Raw genomic sequence first — 7,413 nt, 5'->3', positions numbered from 1 at the left:
GTGAGAGCCTCGAGCAGCTGCGGCAAGCTGTGACAACTTAGTATATTTACATTCGTGCTAGGAAACAAATCTTCCATTTAAAAAAATGATTAATATAGAAATATCGTTTCAAATATTTTTTTCTTTCATTACAAATGTCTGTCATATAAAGAGATCACCACCTATATCGGTATTACAATTAATCATTATTATTAAAGTACATTTCTTGCAGAAGATGGAATGCACTACCATTTTCCCGTTTCCACGATATTCTATTCTGTGCCACCTCAGTTTTCCTATAATATGAGTATTTGCAGAAGCACTTATGACAGTATTATGTTATGCAATTCAGAGCAGCTATTATTGTTTGAATTACCTATCTCAGAAAGTAGATGTGCATGGAAGGCCGGATCACTAAGTTATTACTTAATATTAGTCATGTGAAATAACATTTAACAATATATCCTTATTGCCAAATTATTTAACTTTTGGATCTATATGAAAGTGAAAGCATGTTTTTCCTGATGTCTGCTTAGTAAATATTAGCGTTTTCATTACGTGTCTCGGTCACGTGACCATAGTTACATTGCATTATGGTCGACCCCATATTTTTGGTGGATTATGGAGGAAAATATCTGCTTTGAAAGACACGTTTGAATTCTTTTAATAAGCCACTTTCAATAGGCAAATTGCCGTTTATGTTTCATTGTTTTTTTCGCCGGCTTCATATTTGAGTAGCTAGAAGCCGTTTGGCTAACTTTTATAGTAGAATCCTTTCGTAATACCGTCTCGCCGGGATGACGAGGTGAGCCGGCATAGACATTATGAAGTCATTTTAAGAAAGTAATGATTATTAAACCCGTTTTCATAGCAAAGGTTGACAAAGTCAGAATATTAGATTGACCAAATTCTTGCTCTAGAGTTATATGAATTTGCATATGTCTGTCTGTTCGTTAATCACTTTTTGGGGAAGTTTTCCTGGTAATAAATCGAGAACATTACCTAGCCTACATACACATTTATTCGTACAAGAACATAAGATTTAAAATACATCGGAGAAATCAACTGAGAAACTTTACGTCAACATGATTCCCCTAACTTGTATCTAGCAAATATTGATTCGTTAAAAACAAAGACCAAGTCAAATTATTTGAAATTTAAAGAGGTTTTTCTTTTTGTTAGTAATTGTAAAAACAAAAAGCAAACCAAAAGTATCCAGAGATTACACACTGTATATTATAAACGCTCGAGTAATCTATGTGTGAATAATCATTTTTAAAGGCTCTCTTCTGCCTTTGTTGTGCAGTAAAATTGATGAAAATAGAAGAATTGTAGCTGTATTTAGAATGCTTAGGTAACATCAACTAAATTTATTAAACTGAATGAAGATTTTGTAGCACTTTTGATGTTGTGAAGTACATCTGCTGGTGGCCTGTCCAATTCAAAGCTTTGCTTCAAGCATATGCAATTCTTGAATTACATGTCTTTATTTTGTCAAAGAAGCGTTATTTATTCTATACTAAAAATATGCACTGGAACATCAGTGTAAAAAAACTAAACAGCATAATGAAATTGTATACACCGTATGTTTAATTTTACTCCATTGTTACCGCGTACTAAATATCAGACTCTACACATTGCATGCATTTTCGGAAAATCATTTTCGAAAATACGTTTAGCGGATTTATATAGAAGCAAAACCTTGTTGAAAATTGATGACCTACTTCAATTTAATTTGCTGAATTTGAGAATGATATTGTGTACAAACTATCGTCAATGGCTAGATATTATCAGGCTGATCTCCTATGTATGATATTTCATCTTTTCGCCCCGCGACCCCGCCAAGCGAATTCGAAACCACGAGCTTTAAGAAGCGCGCGGACAATAAACTCGCTGATTCGTGTGATAATCTTGTAATCAGTGGAGGTACAGAGCGAGAAGTCGAGATATCAGCACTCAAACCGAAGGGTAATTCAACGTAAACAGAACGCTAATTATTGTCTTTTCGCTTTGCGAACCCGCCATTATATCTCTTAAATTTATTCTATTTGCGCGGAATTACAAATGGTACTTTCAGTTAACATTTTTCTGGCTGTTCTCTGGAAAATTATGCTGGTAAGAAATTAAGAAAATTACCCGATCTACCAAATACACATGTACATGCATAGAGCACTGGGCTTAAAAATACATTAAATATAATAGAGAGAAAAGTCTATCTGTTTCTCCTTCTTGGCAGACAACTGCAAAATATTGATTGGTCAAGCTTGACCTTTAGTTGAAGGGACGAGCGATTTCAGATCATATTTTCGATAAACTCGATAAAGAGCTACAATAAACGTGTATTATTAGAGATAACTACATTTTCAATCTAACACGCCCTACATTCACCAAACAGCAATGTAAATTATTAAAAAGAGAAAGAATATCATAAATTGAAATATTTACCTCTCTCTCTTGCTTTGAATACTTCTTTCTTTTTTCTGCCTTATCTATTCCAATACCACTTCACAACTACTCATTTGCTATATATATTGATTTATACACCCCGTACAATAAACCGAAAGTTTAGATCTACCCGTTCATACTTGAAAATATACATGTATTTGCACAAAATCATTTTTGAAAAAAGTCCGTTGATATGTGTCAGACCAGTTTTAGCAAAATGATATAAGGCCTACACCAATTACACTTGCTTTATAAGGTCATGATAGTGTAAACAAATAATCGCCAATACCTATATATTATCAGTCTAGCTTATAATTTGCATATTACCATACTATAAATATGAATTTTGACCGATTTTGTAACTGGACGCTTTAAATACGTTGATCACTTTGTACAGAAAACGAACGAACATGTAAATACATGTGGGTCTAGGTGAAACATTGTTGAACAGCTGAAGAGTATTCTTTCAGATACCTTATTATCAATAGTAACAAAAATATGTTGAAAACGACCGTTATGGTCGCCGTGGACGGATCTATAATGGCACAGTATAGCAAAATCGTAATGGCCCCGGGTAACGAGCGTCATTGTATTCTGACGTCAACGTCATGTAGCAATGTCATTATGGCGGGTGGAAGTGGATCGACTCTAAAATGAGCCGCGCCATGAGAAAACCAACATAGCGTATTTGCGACCAGTATGGATCCAGACCAGCCTGCGCATCCGCGCAGTCTGGTCAGGATCCATGTTGTTCGCTTTCAAAGCCTACTGGAATTAGAGAAACCGTTAGCGAAGAACATGATCCTGACCAGACTGCGCGGTTTCGCAGGCTGCTCTGGATCCATGCTGGTCGCAAAAGCACTATGTTGGTTTTCTCATGGCGCGGCTCAAATATTGATGATATTGTGGATGAAAAGAAAGCAATAATATTCATGCTCATGCCTTAAGTAAAAAGTATAAAAGTTAGAATAGACTTTTATCAAATGATACAGTATTCACCTGGGTAGTAGTTATGGGACCCTATATAGAAATCTCCCTGGCTGTCAGTTCCCTTGTCTGTGTTTCTGTATGTCTGTCCATGTGCGCCTACGTTTTGGTTCGAAACATTATGTTGACATGTATATTCCAATTTTATTTGAAATTTTGCACAAGTGTCTATCAAAACATTGCAATGGGTGGCGCATCTTTCTTAAGGATGTCAAAAGGGTTATTGATACAAAATTTTCTTCCCTAAATAACAACCGTATTTTTCCATAGTATGATTTACTGATAATTAGCATCAGCATTTACTACAACATTGTATTATGCAGTGTTATAGCCACTGTCTGGGCTTAGCTTATTGATTCGGTAACCACATTAATATTGGTCATTGGCAATATTATAATATTAGTAGGAGTCATCTGTGTATCCTAGTTATACACATATACATGTCGTCACCTTAGCGCAAACAGTGAATAAGTCCTTCTATAAGTCAATGCAGTTATCCACTTCTTGCGTTGAGGTGACGATGTATATATTTTATAATTCATATACTATTTGCAACTGTTAACATTGCCTCCTTGCTGAAAAACTTTAAGCAAAGTCATATACTGTTTCAAATACAATGTTACAATGAAATTGAATAAACTCTATCAGATTTAGCGTTGAAATGAGTTGCCACTGTAAATACAAGTAACTGGCAATGTTTTGTTTATAAGACCTTTTGAGATTACTACTTGATTTCTTCTCCAAGTTAGAAGATATGGTTGACTTTTTAACTTTTTTTCAATATGCACATCTGAAGGCAGAAACCATTTGCTTAAAGCTTAAATTGTCTTAAGATTTTAACAGAATTGCCAGTCATTTCGTTACCGTGAACAATTATGATAATATAAATTGAAAACTGCGTTTAGCTCTCTACAGTTGAAGGCCTATGGTGAGCTACTACTACAGGATGGTAGTTCTGCCTCTGTCGCCCATTGTTCGCATTTTGCTTTTAACGAATTCGTCTCCCTAGGTATCTATGTGTTCTGCTTCTCTATACATAGTGGCAACAAGAGTAAATAACAAATATCGACTTTCTCTTGGATCTATATTTCAGCTTGATCTGCAGCAACCTCACAACTCTCAAAAACAAATGGTTCCTCTGGACTGCACACAGGAGTAGCCAGGGTTAAAAATCGAACATGCTGTAAACATCTTCTTTTCATAAGCTTTACTCACTGGCACCAGATCAGAAAGAAAATGCCTCCGTACATGTTATACCCTACCCCTAGGTATTCTATAAGAACCATGGTCATGAACGGGAAAGTGCACTAACCCGTTTCAATCGTACATTTCTCTACTTAAACGCGCAGTTCGGTGAATGGGTACCTAGTATATTGAACAAGCGGTAATTTATCTTCCATCGTGTACCAGTCACATTGTCTCAATATTCCATATTGCTGAGATTATCAACATATTTTTGCTTTCGTCAACGTTACAGAAAAAACTTGCTTGAACTTCCCTAATGAACATCCGGTCTAGAGGTCACGGCAGTGCGCACATGTTTGGCGAAACGTAAACAAACAAAAACAGATTTTAAAAAAATCACAATTTTACACTAAAACTCGAAATGTTGAATGAAATTCATCTTGTATATGATCTTTAATTTAAAATCGTACATTGGTCTGCATCTGTTCTGTATATTTTATTCATTTTGCACATTTTGCTGCATTTTCACATTTTAGCGAACACGTGTAGTAAAATGACGATTGACATACATTTTCACAACAGCCAATCAGAAAGGTTTTGTAATCTAGAACGGAACTTCACCAGGGAAGTTCAAGCAAGTTTTTTGTGTAATGTTGAAATTACTATAAACTACGCGTTGTTTTTCTAAGATAAGATGTATTGAAAAAATGTGACCGGTACACAATGGAAGATAAATTACTACTTGGCTGGTATCCATAGTACACATTTACCACACTGCGTGTTTTAGGTATGAAATGTGCGATTGAAACGGGTTAGTATATTTTCCCGTTCACGACCATGGTTCTTATAGAATACCTAGGGGTAGGGTATAACACGTACGGAGGCATTTTCTTTTTGATCTAGTGCCAGTGGCTTTACTAAACTAAACCTGTATCATATTGCATATACGTCATAAATGGTTCCACTCCAGTGCACACATAGAACGCCAGATATAAAAGAAAAGTCTTTTAGTAAAAAGAAATATTATGACCCGCTTGATAGATCTTCACCAAACTTAGTATGTAGCGTTTTTGTTTGGCCTTTTTCAAAACTATATCCAAATTATCTGGTCTAATTACAATAGATTAACGTCTTCTTGATAGTATACAAGATAACTGGCAGTCAGTAAAAAATACAGTTTCATATAAGATTAAAAACCAATACTTAGAAATCATTGAATAGTTTTTTTTTCAATGTAAATTAGTCAGTCTTTTTATATACTGATCTTAAAAAGGATAACAGATAATCATCACATGAAATCTTATGCATGTGAGCCTAAATCATCGGTTTAATGTCTTTCTAAGTATATGTAGTTTTGTTAAGGACTCCCGGCAAACAGTACTGCTGAATGACTGTCGCGACAAAGCATTTAGAACAACATGTTAAAAAACAAACAGTCAGTCTTTTAATCTTAAGGTTTTCACATTTCCATGAAGCTTGTACCACTGGCCACGTCCACAGTACGCATATTATATGGATTTTTTAGAGGAAAAATGTTCTCAAACAAAATGTGTGAACGAGCCACTTTGATAAAAATAAATGAATCAATGCACTGTGTAAAAACTTATTGATGCATGACATTTGCAAATTGTCCTAAAATATAAACAAAAATATTGTATAGAAGGGAAATAATGTAGAAAATCAACATTCTTCTTGCTTTTTTTATATCTAATACAATTTTTACTCACTTGATCATATTTCAGTGTCATGTGTACACTCTATGCCAAACTTGGTAGAATGAACACGTTGAAACATTTCACACCAGCTGTGGGTGAATAGCTTTAAAATAAGAGCTGTCATAGGAGACAGTGCGCCCGACTATTTCGATGCTGGATGGTCAACAGGGCACATCTGAGGAAGCTGGAGCTGTCACTGGAGTGTTTAATGACTCCGATGTGGATGAAGATATTGGAATTTAACTTAAGTCTGTGTCGAATGTATTTACTAATAACAGAGATAGAGATAAAGTGTATCAAAACAATAAATTAGTATGAAAGGGACATTATTCACAGAAAAATTCTGCATAAGTAATGCAGCACGTGTCATATCATGTGGCTAATAATGTGGAACAACTATTTTAAGTTTGAATCAAATCTATTTAGTAATTACTGGGATAGAGCAAAAGTGCATCACAACTTGAACCTGAAATTCTAGTAAAAAGGGGGCATAACTCATAGCATTATGAAGCCATCATTATGAATCTTGTGTCATATGATGCGGGTGACGATTTGTAACAACTGTGTTGAGTTTGAATCAAATCCACTGAGTAACAACAGAGATATGGTGAAAATAGCATCGGAATTACACTGACATTCTTTGTAAAAAGGGGACTTTATTCACAAGATATTTGTGCAAGAGTTATGGGCCTTGTGTCATATGATGAGGACAATGTTGCGGAAGAATTATTGTAAGTTTGAATCAAATTCATTCAGTAATAACAAATATATACAGTGAAAGAGCACCAACATTAACCTGAAATTCTAAGTAAAAAGGAGGAATAATTCATGAAATATTGGTGCAAGATTTATGACCCTTGTGCCACATGATGCGAATGATGATGTGGTACAATTAAGTTTCAATCAAATATGTTTTGTAATAACAGTTATAGAGTGAAAGAGCATCAAAATTTTAACATGAAATTTTACGTAAAAGGGGGGCATAATTCTTGAAATACTGGTGCTAAAGTTATGGCCCTTTTTTAATGTGGGTCATGATGTGGAACAATTGTTCTAAATTTGAATCAAATCCCTACTGTAATAAGAGAGATATAGTAAAATG

The sequence above is a fragment of the Mercenaria mercenaria genome, unplaced genomic scaffold (assembly GCF_021730395.1).
Source record: "Mercenaria mercenaria strain notata unplaced genomic scaffold, MADL_Memer_1 contig_4817, whole genome shotgun sequence".
Lineage (NCBI taxonomy): Eukaryota > Metazoa > Mollusca > Bivalvia > Venerida > Veneridae > Mercenaria > Mercenaria mercenaria.
The sequence above is the reverse complement of the archived record's forward strand: the minus strand, read 5'-3'. Positions refer to the sequence as shown.